The 16,297-nt window shown below is 34.7% G+C and overlaps 1 protein-coding gene across 6 annotated transcripts in view; it reads right to left on the reverse strand.

The window, feature by feature from the left end:
- The window catches only part of LOC109422192 (signal transducer and transcription activator), a 388,739-nt gene that overhangs the window by 338,601 nt on the left and 33,841 nt on the right, over nucleotides 1–16,297 (reverse strand). The window lies entirely within an intron of this gene.

The raw sequence follows: 16,297 nt of genomic DNA on the forward strand, positions 1-16,297 counted from the left end.
AAAACCACAGAGCACTCCTCAATGTGGTATATATGAAATTACGAGGAAGAGCATTGCAATACCTACCTAGTATCATAGCGAATACTTGGGAAGAGGTGAGAGATAATTTGACACGAGAATTTCGTCATAAAAAGGACATAGGGTCCATAATGAATGAAATTGATACTTTGTGGCAAAGTAAGGATGAGAAATTTGATGCTTATAAAAACAAAGTCAAGGAACTATTTAAATGGGTGGAAAATGAAGGAAAATATGCGGTGAACCATTTACGGAAACATTTCTTAGCGGGCTTACGTAATCAAAGCCTTGCACAAGTTGGAATATCACAGAGGGAAAAATCTTTCCAAGATTTATTAAAATGGTTGAAAAAGGAAAATGACGAAAGGGATGAAATTGAAGAAATACATTCAAGGGTTGCATACTTATATTCCATTGAAGAGGAAGAACAGAATAATGAAGTAAATATCCCTTTTAATGGGGCTACAGCTACAGATCACCAAGAGTGTGGTAATATTATAAATAATTTTCAGGATGCAAATGACTGCATAAGAAACGAATATAATATACGTCACATTGATAAACGGTATAATACAAGAGAAAATAATATTACTCTAAGGCCACACCTTATAAATAACCAAAGTAAAAATCGCCAACAACTACACGAAAATAGGATTACAAAATATAATCCACGAAAAAACTACTTTACCGGGGATTCGATGATTGCGTCCGAATATCCCGGCGAAGAAAGACGCTACCAACTTAATGTTGCTGGGACGGATCGTACACAACGCGCACATATATTTGAACTTCATAAAAATAAACAAGGGACGTCATTTAATAAGCCACACAGACAAATAACATGCATTCCGGAACATGAAAAAATACCCATAATATATACAGAACATAATCAATTTTTATTGATTCTAGGAACAATAAATAAACCAAATATAAAAATCAAGTACATGTTGGATACCGGTTCATGTTATAATTTCATGAGATGGGACATAGCGGCAAATGTAGGCGCGCACAACATAGACTACTCCGAAAAGATAACTATTTCTGGATTTAACTCTACACTATCAGAAACGTTAGGATCAGTAGAACTGGGTTTACCAATGGGAAATTCACACTATAAAATTAAGTTTCATTTAGTAAAAGAATTATGTTCTCCTGGAATAATTGGAGCGGAATTTCTTAAAGAATACACCTTGTATATAGATCAGCAATTTTCTTATCTAATATTACGTAAGCCGAATATAATTATGGACAAATATAGAAATACTTTAATGCATAGCAATGGTCAAGCAGATAGCCATTCAAATATTAATATGGGTTCCCTCGAATCGTATGAGGATAAACATAAAACGGTATCAGAAAAAGCGAGCCAAAATCCGACAAAAACTAAAACTAATAAGGTATATATTGAAAAATGCAATAATAATAATAATCATAAGGAGTGTCAAACAGATACAACAAACAATATTGATATGGGGTTCAATACGCATAAAGCAAATAATATAAATAAAGGTAGAAAACGTAACAGAAGACATAAACGTAAAATTGACACCCAAGACATGAAAACCAGTAATGAAAAATCGTGTAAACAATTTACAAGTAAAAATTTGGAAAAAGAATTTGAAGAGTGTTCTGTAGAAGAACATTATAATGGAAATTTCAAAGTAGCATCTATGGAATATATTTTACCCGAAGATTTGGATACAAACCAAGATATAAGTTTAACAGAAAATAAAAAACAAACACGATTGAAAGAAGATGATCGAGTGAGAAATTTACTCAGCACAATAAATTTGAAACATTTAACAAAAGAAAATTTCAATTCCATGGAAAAAGTTATGGAACAGTATAGCGATGTATTCTATTTAAAGGGCGACCAACTTACAGTCACAAACGCCGCCATGCATGAGATTGAAACTACAACAAATATACCAATCAATAAAAGACAGTATAGGTTTCCAGAATCCACGAAGAAGCAAATCAATGATGAAATTGAAGAGATGGAAAGGCAAGGGATCATAAAACCTAGCAAAAGTCCATGGAATGCGCCAGTATTGTGCATACCAAAAAAGGACCTAGATGCAGAGGGAAATAAAAAGTATCGAATTGTGGTTGATTTCAGAGATCTCAATTTGATAACCAAGCCGTTCGTCTACCCAATTCCTCTCATTAACGACATTTTAGATAGCTTAGGAGACAGCAAATATTTCTCCACAATTGATTTAAAATCAGGATTTTACCAAGTCCCAATAAATCCTAAAGACGCAGCTAAAACTGCATTTTCAACTCCAAAAGGGCATTTCGAATTTACCAGAATGCCTATGGGTTTAAGGAACAGTCCATCAACTTTCCAAAAATTAATGAATTCAGTTTTGTATGAAATTAACGGAATTAAAGCAATTGTTTACTTAGACGATATTATTGTCTTTGGACGAACCATTGAAGAACATAACGCAAATCTTGTTAAGGTGTTAGAAGCTCTTCGTAAACATAACCTGAAAATAGAACCGACCAAATGTCAAATTTTGAAAAGCGAATTGAAATTTTTGGGGCACACTGTTGATAAAAAAGGTATAAGACCAACGCATGACAACATAAAAGCTATAAAAGAAATGCCCATTCCAAAAACAGTCAAAGATGTTCGCTCATTTTTAGGTACAGTTAATTTCTATGGAAAATTCATACCAAAAATTGCAGAAATTCGAAAACCCTTGAACGAGTTGTTAAAGAAAAATGTAAAATTTAATTGGACTCAACAATGTCAAGAATCATTTGAAAAACTCAAGCAATTTTTATCTTCGGACTCTTTATTGGTAAGACCAAATTATAAAGATACATTTGTAATAACCACAGATGCAAGTGATCATGCTATTGGAGCGGTGCTTTCAAATGAGAAATCAGTAGATAGACCTATTGCGTATGCAAGCAGAGGACTTGTTGGAGCCGAGCGAAAGTACCATACAATTGAGAAAGAATTATTGGCAATAGTATGGGCAGTCAACTATTTCAAACACTACATTTATAATCAAAAATTTATTGTTTACACGGATCATCGGCCACTGATCTCGCTTTGGCACTTAAAAGAAACATCACCTACTTTAACACGATTAAGACTGAAATTGCAAGGAATGGAATGCGACATTCGATATAAACAAGGAAGGGATAATGTTGTTGCGGATTTCTTATCTAGACTTCATTATAAAAATGAAATGGAAGACGATTCTACTCATATCGCTGTCATGACAAGACAACAAAAAAGGCAGCAGCAACAAAATAGCGAAGCAATCCAAAAGAATAAAGTTCCAGGTCCAATTACGGAAAAACCAGGAAATTCCAAAATGTTAAAGAATAAACAAAAGAGTGAATGGAACATGGATGGTCTTGAAAAAATCGATATCAGGGATGCTGATAAATATGATAATTTAGACAAACTAATTTCAAATGAAGATTTCTCCGATGCAATTTGTAATGATCAGATAAATGACAAGCTTTTGAAATTTACTAAAGAAAAACTTCCAACAGAAGATGTTGATGCAACATTCCTAATACTCAACAGCAGATCTGCGTATAAGGAGTTGAGCGATTTCGTAGATTTACCACATGGATTGAAAGACCATTTAAAAGGAAGAATATTCTCATTCCCAAGTCAAAGAATATGGGGATTTATTTTGAACGGGTCTAAACGATCTCAAATCGGTGACTGTAACTTGGTTCTAGAAAGTTTTGTGGATGCATTTGTCAATTGCCCAAAGTTTGCAAAAACAGCGAAAAATATTCAAATAATTTCATTTAGGAATGTTCAAAGGCTTCCATACCTAAATATTATGAGATTTATTGCTGATAAGTTTGATAAGAATTTCACGTTGTATTCCCCCGATAAGGATCGGATGTGGGTATCTCCAGAAGAGCGAGAAACAGTTTTAAAAGAATTTCATGACTGCCCGCTTGGTGGACATGTTGGGAGCAAACGCATGTTGAAACGCATTAATCCTCTTTTCAAATGGGAAAATATGCGTAGAGATATAGAAAATTATGTCAAGCAATGCGATTCATGTCAAAAGAACAAAATCAGAGCTGCAAACAAAATGCCTATGAAAATTACTACTACATCCGCAGAACCTTTTGAAAAGATTTTTATGGATATCGTTGTACTACCTGAATCTAATAATGGCAACAGATATGGGTTGGTGATACAAGATGATTTGACTAGATATTTAACGGTAGCACCAATGGAAAATCAAGAAAGTCATACCGTCGCCAAAGCATTTGTAGACAATTTTATTTGCAAGTTTGGAGCACCAAAAGAATTAGTAACTGATAATGGTGCAAACTTTGTTAGCAATTTGATGAAAAATGTTTGTAAAATTTTGAAAATTAAAAAGATTACAACCACAGCCTACCATCCTCAAGCAAATCTTGTAGAAAGATCTAACAGAGAACTGAAAATTTATTTACGTCAATTTATTGGAGGCGATCCTCAAACATGGGATAAACTTTTACCACATTTCACGTTTCAATACAACACTACGATAAACTCGTCAACAGGGTTTACACCATTTGAATTATTATATGGCAGGCAAGCAAGAATCCCAAATTCTATTTACAGAATGAGAGATATGGAATATACTTACGGAGATTATGCAGATGAGTTGAGGGTGAATTTGAAATATCTCCACAACTTAGCACGAGGAAATTTAACAGCATCAAAAAAGAAGCGTAAAGAAGTTTATGATAAACAAGCCAATGATTGGCAACCAATGTGGGGTGACTTGGTTCTTGTAAAGGCGAATCCTACTGGATCAGGACAAAAATTGCAATCCCAGTGGAGGGGACCATATGAAGTGGTCAGTTTTCCCAGCGAACAGACAACTATTATTAAAAACGGGAAAAGATTAGAAAAAGTTCATAATAATAGACTACGAAAGTATAATGAGTAACCACCATATACCGATCAAGATAGGTATATTTGTAAATATGTACATAGCAACCTTGTAAATATTAGATAAATTTTATTATATTTTAACAAATATTGAATGATACAAAAATATTTAAAAAAAAAAAATCTAGTATAATAAGCACAACATATCATAAAAAGACATGCAAAAAAATCGTTAAGTTATAAATATTCAATGAAAAACAATAACAAAAATAGATGCTGAACAATAAATTCATACGATCAAATATTATTTTATGATATTATGGGCAACACACTTTGCAAAACAAGACAAAAGAGAGTTCTGAAATGAACTAATAATAAGAGGGATCTCTTGGGACAACATAAATAAAAAGAATTGAATGAACAATTGGGGCATGACCATACTAAGAAAAAGGTGAATCAATGGAATAAACCGAATGAAATAAAAATAACATGTGAACATGATTTTTGAAGACCAAATAAAACATCGTATGGGCCCATACACAAACAATAACGTAAAAAAATCAATAATATATACAAAACACGTATACATGACAGAACATAACTGACAGTAGGGAACAATTTCAAAGAATGAGAGAGAATGAGTGTGTGAATGGACAAGGGGATCGCGACCCCGGATGAAACATCGAGTTTGTAAATGTATGAAAGAAGCATCAATACTATTGGACAACATTACCAACTGACAAAGGATGCGGGTCACAGAATACGAGCATTACAATGCTCGTAAATAAATAAAGGGATAGGGATAATGGGAAAAATATGGGTATGGGAAAATTATAACAACCAATAGGGGGTTGAACAATAATGAAAAAGGGTTTTTGGGGAAACAACAACAAAACATAAATAAGTAAAAATTAAATATGAAGAACATCAAAAGACAAACAAAAATAATTCACCTGAAAAGCAAGGCTGAATGAATGACACAGTAGATCTAAAAACTAGTCGCAGTGACTTATATACCCAACAAGAAAAAAAGGGGTTGAATGAATAATCTTACTGAATATAATATACAAAGATATATAATATATAAAGAGGTATATATAACAACATAAATGAGGAATAAAAAAAAAAAATAAGTCGTGGTCAATGACTATTTCAGCGATTGAAAATTATTGTATAAAATATGAATTAAACACAAGATCTTAGTTTCATTACAGGAACCCACAACCTCTAATTGGAAAAGGGAAGAGCTGTAGCGAATATACAGACAGAAACCAGCCTGGAGAAACGATTGAAAGGAACAGGTAATATATTAATAATGCGTAGTGTGAAGTATTTTGCGAGGTTAATATACAATCCGTTTCTAATCTAATGATTCCTGCAAAATGCTTACATTACAACAGCTTTAATTTTACATATATTTGAAAAAAAAACACGTCAACTTCAACAGAACTTCAATAATGATTCCAAGAAAAAAAAATACGAAATAAACACAGAAGATTGATCTATCAATATATACACAATACAGATTATGATAATACAACGTAGTTTTGAACAGATTTTGATTTGAAAAAAAGGAAAAACAAAAAAAAACAAACAAAATAAAACACAAAACAATCAATATACAAGATAAGATGACCCTAATGATCTGTAAAAATAAAATATATTGGCCTAACGATTCATTCCCCGAGAGTTATCATCGAAGAGGACAACACACTGATGGTACACTGCAAATTGGAAGATTGGTCAGCATTCCGCTGATAAGCACGATTATACCAATTGTATTCTGGTATATGAACGGATGGAGAGGATGACGGAAGATGACAGGTGTTGGGTGGTATGGAAGGAGTTACATCATGACAATTGACGGAATTAGATCCCCGGTAGAAACCAAGCACAATGTTTAGCTCGAGGTATGACAAGCAATTGACATCATAATGATTTTACTTTCATCGAAAAACACACAAATACAATTAGAAATACGGATTAACACTACAAATAATCCATACATTCGATGCAGAACAATTAGTTCGTTACTCAAGACTAATTCTACAACAAATATCGATAGTCATCAACATGGATGCGCAAAATAACAACCAAACTATAAGCAAGCAGTTTCAACCTAAAAACTGCATATTTGGACAGCATGAAAGCAGTCTGAAGTTGGTAAGAAGACTTTTGGATGTTATTTTTGATTCACTACGAAAATTGAGTGGAGCCGGTTTTCACCAACCAAACCAGAAGCCGAAAATGGAATAAGATTATAATGTTTTCACCCTTTGGAAGACGAGATGTCCCATATGGCTCGACGATGAAACGGAGCATTACAAAAGAGTTCGAAACCAGTAGTAGCGAAACATTTGCATGGTTATGATATCTTTCATTCATCTGAAATCATGGAAGGTATGTGAGGGCGGCATTAGGCAAACCGATACCCACACCTGGAATCTGAAATCATCCGTGGAGCTACGTAACGTAAACGGAAACCCAAGGCATTGGAGGCAGAGCAGTATATCAACAAGTTCTCGGGGATGAAAACAAAATCATAATAATAATAATAACAATGATAATAATAATGTTTTAAACCTACACTTACCGTTTGTCTCTAAAATCTTCAATTCTAGAATCAAACAGCTGATTGGCAAAGGGGAGATTGTAACGACCCTAAGTCGTTATCACCCTTACTAATCCATATTAATTAGGATTCCTCAGTAGATATAATGTAATTGTCACTTATGTGGAACATTGGCACTTTTACCCTAGTAGCGATAAAGTTTGCGTTTAAATGTAAAAACAGTAAATATAATGTGTCGCCCGAGTACGCACATGTGAATCAACGGTTCACCGTTAAGATAAACAAAGACCTAGAGGTCAGAACGCTCCGAGCGAGCACATTGGAATCTACGAACCACCGTTAATGTAAATAGTAAATAGCGAGTCACGTGGGGTTCAACGAATGTTCGTTAACACCCAAAGGTATGAACTAAGTAGCCAAAACAGACGTGTACAGTCATAAATATTACGAAAGCCAACTTATAAAAGACATTACTATGTTCAGAGGGAGGCAGTCAGTATGTAGTCAGTTAATAGTTGAGTTTATAGAAGTCAGTTGATAGGAGTTAGTTTATAGATGAAAAGTCTATAGAGAAGTCTAGATGGGGAAGTCTAGAGAGTGAAAGTGAGAGCTATGCTCAAGTGTAAAGTTTTAGTTTTAAGTGTTTTAGTTTTATAAGAACAATGGACAATATAAAAGAAGAAAGGAAGTGATGTAGCAGTTATCAATTTGATGACAGTATCATGGGGGGGAAAGGGAAATAAAGTACATCTTTTTGTACACTATCAACAATGTCAGGGGGATTACCGATTATAGTTGGATGTGTAATGTTCAAGGTTCGTTGTGAGAATAACTACTGTTACTGTCAAGAGCTTAATTTCAGGATAGTTATGACGACCCTTAACGTCCCAAAGGTTCATAATAATATATAGTGTGCTTCAGGTTAGCATAGTAACTACGATTGGTTATGCAACTGTTACGAGTGTAGACCTGAAGTTCTGAAGAACTCCAAGATAGTTTGGCTGACCAGGAATATCTCTATAGTGTCTGTATGTGATGTTGTATATTTCAAGACCTTCACGAATCCCAGTAGATTATGTAATGATATTATTTATGGCAAAAATATATACAATTAATCTTGTGGATTAGAAGGACTTTACTAAAGCACAGTTTGGAACACCTAGAACATCCCAGAATATAGAGCACCTTTTGATATTCTTGACGAAGGTTCAATGAATACATATGAACGTAACCCCTATCCAAATTCAGGTTTAAGAACAACTGATATGTCAATTATTTCGTTTCTATAAACTTTATAGTGTACAGGATGTTCTAGGTTTGGTTGTCAGTAAAGTGTCAAATATAAATGTTCACATTTTTTCTCAAAGCCCAGTCGAAAAACGGTTTCTTGGGCGATTCAGGCAAGGAATTTCTTTCGATAGGCTGAGAAATTCCTTCTGATCTGCTAACAGCCCTTAATAGAGGACTCAATTTCCAACAACTTTGCCGAATACAGTATGCTGTTAAATTGAATGTGTGAATTTATTCAGCCGGTTCAACATATGTTGGGGTCATATATTACCCCTTCCGCTTCAAAGATTTAAGGATGCTTTCAAAGAGGCTTCAAAAGAGTTTCGAGACATACCATGGCGTTTCAACACGTTTCATGGGATTTTAAGGAATTTCTAAGAGGCTTGTGTTTCGGGGTTGCAAGGATTTTCAGGGTATTTCCTTAGATATCAGGGGTTTCTTCAAGAGACCACCAGGGTGTTCCAGATGGGTTTGAAGGCGCTTCAGAGGAAAATGGGATACTATGTAATTGTAAACCTTACTCGTAATATAGTGAGAGATCACTAGTAACGTTTGCAGATCCGATGACCTATACTTACGATGACCTATACTTAGTGCTTGGATACACTTAGGACCGATTTCTTCACCTCGGCTTAACCGATAAGCCAGGCTTACCCATATAGTTAAACTTGGCTTAACGCTTAAGCCAGGGTGAAGAAATAGCCTCTTATACAGTTCAATAAGATCCCCAAAATCATCAAATCCTCCAACATAGATTATTCTGAAACACTTCCCGCTTCTTTGGAATGCTATTGAAATCCATTTAAATGGGATCCCGACCAAAAAATCATATCAAGTTTATATCAGATTGTGTTATGGTGTTGTAATATTTTTCTATAACTTATTATGTTATAAACTAGATGCAGGATGATGTTAAAATAACTAAAATTGTAACAAAAAGTACACTGATCTAATCAAGATTATAATATGCTTTGTTATAATCATATCAAAGTTATAACAAAATGTGACATGAATTTTGGCCTCAGCATTATTAGTTTTCTATCAAAATATGATACAATTTTGTAACATTATGTTCAAATGTCGAAGACTCGAAACTAAAATATAATACAATTAGTTATCAAACAACATTCATAACATAATGTGTTATAATTGTGTTATGGTATTTTGAAAACATCAAGGATGTTGAACATGATTATATCACAATGAGTTATAAATATCATGGTTTGTTAGGATTATGTAATATTTGTGTTATAATTTTCTAGTCGGGATATGAGATATAACCAACAGATGATACTGATGATTAGTTTTCTTCCTGTATGTGAATAGTAACAAATGTTCGTCTGAAATGTGTTAACGGTTAACGGCAAGTGTGTCCACCACTGTACTGCCAATCTACGCCCAAATGTCCCATGTTATATAACATGGGGCAACTATGCGTAGAATGGCAGTATACGTTATGCAATCTGGCTGTTTATAAACAGACTCAATTCATTAAACCACTTCCAAGCTCTCTGAATGTGTTTATTTTTTACTACTTATTTTAATTAAAAATGGAATGAGCTCACCAATATGTAATCTCTGTAACCCCTGTGTCCATCAATACGAAGGAAGAAAAACTACGGTCCAAAAGTCAGCGCATCCAAACTGAATTAGGTTACAGATATTCTACAGAAAGTTCGTAAAATATTTTAGAATAGAGCAGCTACAGAGCAAATACCCAGTAAACCAGTGATCGTATATAAGATGTGGAGGCGATATGCGTACCTTTTATATGCGCCTAAATGGAGGCATGCACGCATATGGCATCCACTTTATCATCTTATACAACATAGTATACGATTACTGGTTGTGTGGATAGGATAACGTGCCTCTGGAGCCGGCCGTCTGATATAGACACATAAAATGCAAGTGTCTGGGTTCGATTCAAGATTAAAAAAAAAATCTGCTGATGATGTACTTACACTCCTTTTGCCTCCTCTCAAACTTTAATTTGTTTTCTAGGCTGTAAACTTACAAAGGACATAAGTTGATACGTTTTTATTTTAACTTACCTGAAATTAAAAGAAAAATAATGAATTATTAGACAAGTTAGCGCAGACTTTGATGTCAAAGTAAATGCTGGAGAAGATTTATAAGTAATATAAATAGTAAGTAAACTTTTATAGGAAACAGGTAGGTACGGATCACAATGTATCTAAGAACTCAACTTCGCTACCCAAATCAATATCTCTTGGGAAGATAATTTGGTTTTAAAAGGATCGCTTCAAGACAATTATTTTTTCTTTTCAATACATTTTTACGGAGGTCCACAACTGCGATACTATGAAATACAACCCGGGTAGCTGTGAAGTACTGAAGATCAAAGCGTGATATTGGTTTGATTGATATAAGAGATAAAAGATCTGAAAATAATATCTGAAAAATGTTCCTAGAACATCTGAACAATATCAAAATTTGATATTTCAAGATCAAACGAATAGCTTGCTGCTATTGGTTACATCTTACAAGATCTGAGTATAATCTGATGATGATGTTGCAGGAATAAATTTGCGATAATATTTTTAGATCTTTTATATTAATCAAACTAATATCACATTTTGATCTCAATATCAAAATATGCTATTATTGAGCTTTTTTCCTCTACCCAGGAATTGCTTGGATGTTCTTTCGCACGCCAATAGCAGGTACATTTCTGTAAAATTGTTCGACAAGGTATAAGTTGCTTTATATAGTAGACATGTTATGAATTACTCAAAAACAGTTCGTTTTCTAAAAAAAACAAAATTTTGAAAATTTTTCGGAAATGTGAGTTTTGCAATATTTTGAAAAGCTCCGGACGCAGAGATTCATTTCAAACATAAGCAAGCATTTGATATGAAAAACGACCGAACAGGAATAGGAAATACGAATTTAAAAGTAGCTTAAAAAGCTAATAACATTATTTATAAGTAACCTTGAATCGAACAGTATTGGATCGACAGAATTAATTAAAAAGTTATCGATGAATTGAACTGGAACAAAAGATGGTTCAGTAAGAATTCCATCGTACTCGGATATTGACAAGTACGCAAAGCTTTAATTATGCTCTTACCCTTCGTTTTGAATTTCAACTTCAATCATTAATTACTGCCGAGGAAATGGATGCTGCAGTTCGTGATAATCTTAGTCAGCTAACAATAGAACATGGCGCATCAGTTTTTTATCGATAATTGGAGATGGACAGGTGATTGAAATGCGTAAGCTAGGTCCTGCTATGCAGTGCCCTACATTTGCAGGCCAGTAAATCTGAAGATCCATTCAACACCACAAAAACCATACCGGAGCTGCCATTGAACAAGGATTTGCCTTTATCTGCATCGCAACAATAGAGAGCCGCCTGGCCACATCTAAAGCGAAATGCAGATAGATACACGGAAGACCCATTCAACCGAAGCAGTATACAGCAATATGTACCATGATGCGGGTTTCCGGGTTCGATTCCCGGACGTTTCTTGGGCAGTATCTGTATGCCTATCACTTGATATAGGAATTGCAAAACTGACAATTGATGAAGGAAACAGGCTTTGATCCAGTTGGAACGCTGAACGCCAAGAAGAAGTAGCAAAAGATAAGGAAGAGCTATTATAAGTCAGAATTATCCCAGTAAGAACGGATTCTCCTGCTACACTGTCATAGAGGAGGTGATGCAGCCCTCAGCTACAAATCCAGCACAATCCAGCAGCGGATAACTCCATGTTACATATCATCGTCCGTCGATGACAATGCTCTTAGATGGGTTGCCCCCTGCTCGTTCGCTCGTTCGAACGTATTAACCCCAGTGCAGTGCAGTGTCAGCCCCAGAACTCTGCCAGAGGCACACCAAGCACACGACAAGACACAATTGATTGAATTAATTAATACGAAACAGGTTTGCGCTCAATTCCATTCATCAGTCCAAGCTGACTGGGTTGGCTTCTTGGTTGCAGCCAGCCAGCTAGCTGCCAGTACATATTGGAGGCAGTCAGTCATTAGATTGCTGCTTGCTTCTCGGTTCGCCCCATTCCCGACGATCGGGTGGCCCCTCGTCCTCTGGTGAATCAGTGGTGAGTGAGTTATCTCTCCCTCGCTCTCTCGCGTTCTTACCGTCTCTCATTTTATCTACCACCCACGTTTTTTTTCGAAAAAAGATGATTGATTCACCTAGCAGTAATAATCTGCGTTTGAGAGTTACAGAACTTATTCTCAAGCAGGATTGGAAAATGTCAAAAAAAGTGTCATTTGGTTATTTGCCATTTTCACTGCCTCTGGTGAGAAATATTTATCGAAGATATCGTCATTGAAGCATATCTAACCAACATTATTGAAGGTTTGTGTTTGCGGATGGAAATTTTCACTGGAAGTGGTAGAACTGGAAAATGTCATGACATTTTTTCCATGACATTTCCGTGACATTTCACAACTCTTTTATCAAGATTGTTCAACGTGAATTTAGAAATATTTTTTTTTAAATATGTTTGTGACAATTGTTCACTAAATTCATCATACTTTTTGTAATACTGGCGGTTGCCATGAGTTCTAACAGATAATCCAACAGCAATTATTCTAAGTATTCTTTCAGGAATTTCTCCAATAACTCGTTCGGGAACACCTTCAATAAATAGTGCAGGAATTCCTCTAGATTGTTAGAAATTCTCAAGGAAATTCTAACACGATTCCTCCTGAAGACTTTTTCCAAGGATGTCTTCAAGCTATCATCTACGGACTTCTTTCTTTCATTTTTTCAAAGATTCGTTTATAATTTCTTCAATAATTCCCCCGGAAATGTTGAAAAAATTATCTTGAAATTTAGTTTAGGATTTCTGATGGATTTTTTTCACTGATAACTGTAGGAACTCCCTCAGGGAATTTAATGATTTCTCATGAATTATTCCTGAAAAATTCCAGGGATTCCTCTATGTTTTTGTTTAATAATTCTAAACTAATAAAAACTACTCCAGAGATTTTTATTTGGATCCCGAGTAGAGGTAAAGTATTGACGTTCAGAACGTGATATTGGTTTGATTGACATAAGAGACTACTGAGAATAATATTTAAAAAATAATCCTGAAACAACTGCACAATATCAAAATATGATAGTCCAAGATTAAACGAATAGCTCGCTTCTGTTGGTTGAATCTAACATGAGCCTAACATGATGTATTGGTAATATTCCAGGAGTAAATTCTAGATATTATTTTAGGATCTTTTATAAGAATCAAACAAATATCACCTTTTGATCTACATATCAAAATATGCTATTATTGAGTTATTTTCCACTATTCGGGATTTCTCGCCGGTTTTCTTCAGGATTTTTTCCATGAATCCTCCCAAAAACTTACCAATAGCGTTGCCAACAGGCCTTTGGAGGCATTCTTGGGAGAGTTTAACCCTTTGAAGCCGGAATTTTTCCAAGCATTATTGTGTAGTTTTTCCTACGGTTTTCTGTAGTTTTGGTGGTCAATAGCATAAAAAACGGTAAAATATTATGACGAATATTTTTTCTGGATATCCTAGGTCATCCAAACTAGTTTTGAGTTTAGATCCTTAAGTCTATGGGTGTAACGGTAACTTCTTTCATTATACAAAGCTACGATTAGTAATCTATCATGTCCAGCAAGTCTTCTGAAAGGTTAAAAGACAATATCACATCAGTCGAGATATCCTACGTCATCCAAACTGTTCTTCAGTTTAGATCCTAAAGTCTACAGGTGTAACGGTGACGTCTTTCATTATACAAAGCTACGATTTGTAATCTATCATGTCCAATAAGTCTTCTGAAAGGTTAATAGACAATATCAGATCAGTCGGGATATGCTAGGTCATCCAAACTGTTCTTGAGTTTAGATCCTTATGTCTACGGGTGTAATGATAACTTTTTTTCATTAAAAGTTATGGTTAGTCTTCTGAAAGTTACATGTTTTTATCAACTAAGTTTCATAACAGTAAGGAAACTCTTAATATCCCAAATATACATAACATCGCTTTTTGTTCCTTTAACTGCTTTACAGTGGATTATGTAACACTACTTAACGTAGTGGCAAAAGCTATTATGACAAGTGCAGACCTGAAGCTATGGTCTCCGGAGTAGTGTTGTTGATCTGGAATATCCCAAAACTATCTTGAAATGACTCATGATATACCAGGGGGATTAAGGATTACAGTTTAAAGTTCATTGTGAGAATAACTACTGTTATTATCAAAAACTAAACTTTAAGATATTTGGACGACCCTCACTGTCCCAAAGGTACACAATAATATATTGTAGACTTCAGGTGGGTCCAGTCACCACGATTGATTAATAAACGTTACTCAGTATGTCAAATATAGCTGATGTTACGAATGTAGACCTGAAGTTCTGAACTCAAAGATAGTTTGGCTGACCTGGAACATTCCCATAGTGTCTCTTAATGACATTTGAGATTTCAAGGGTTTCACGGATCTTAGCAGATTATGCTTTGCTATTTTATATGGTGAAAACACATAAAGTTATTCTTGTAGATTTGAAGGACTTCATTATAGAACAATTTGGATAAACCTGAATGTCCTAAAGGATTACAATGAAAAAGTAGTCTTCAGATTGGTCCAGTAACCACGGATAAATATCCCTTTCGTGACGAACCAGCACAATTGTGCTGTTGAGCGGTAGCAGTTTTGCATATTTTTTTCATCTGTTTAGACTTCGTTTTATGTGATGTAAACTGTTTCAATAATTCAGCCATTACTTATACTCGTTTGTGTGTAAACAAACTTTCGTTTATGTTGCCTGTGAGATTTATCACAACAAGGTAAACAAAAAGTGAACAAAAAACGTAAAACATAAAAAAGTTTTGTCTGTCGCATAATTTTTATTTCCGATTTGTTTAGGTAGTCAGAGCAAGAAATCGAAAGATAAAGAGTAGTTCTTTCAAATGAGGTAAAATACTTGTTGTTTTGTTGGAAAATCTTAGATTAGACTAGATTAGATCTCTTCTGGATAGCCAAAGTTGAGCCATTTGTATGGAGATTTCAATTTTTTGCGCTCCGTCACGAAAGGGATATGCAACTTTCTCAGTATAGCAGATATGACTGTTGTTACGAGTGTAGACCTGAAGTCCTCAACTCTAAGGTAGTTTGGCTGACCTGGAATATCCCTGTAGTGTCTTTAAATGGCATTTGAGATTTCAAGAGCTTCGTGGATCACACCAGAGTATGCAATACTATAATTTGTGGTAAACACACATAGTTATTCTTGTAGATTTGAAGGACTTCATTATAGAACAGTTTGGACGACCCTGAATGTTCCAAAGATTTATAATACGCTAGTACACTTCAGATTGCAACATTAACTGCGGTTGATTATGCAACGTTACTCAGTATAACAAATATGGCTACTGTTACGAGTGTAGATCTGAAGTTCTGAACTCCAAAGTAGTTTGGCTGACCTGGAATATCCCTATAGTGTCTATAAATTACATTGTAGATGTCAAGAGCTTCACGAATTCCAGTAGTTTATGCAGTGCTATTATTTGTGGCGAAAATTCATA

The sequence above is a fragment of the Aedes albopictus genome, chromosome 1 (assembly GCF_035046485.1).
Source record: "Aedes albopictus strain Foshan chromosome 1, AalbF5, whole genome shotgun sequence".
In the NCBI taxonomy this organism is placed as follows: domain Eukaryota; kingdom Metazoa; phylum Arthropoda; class Insecta; order Diptera; family Culicidae; genus Aedes; species Aedes albopictus.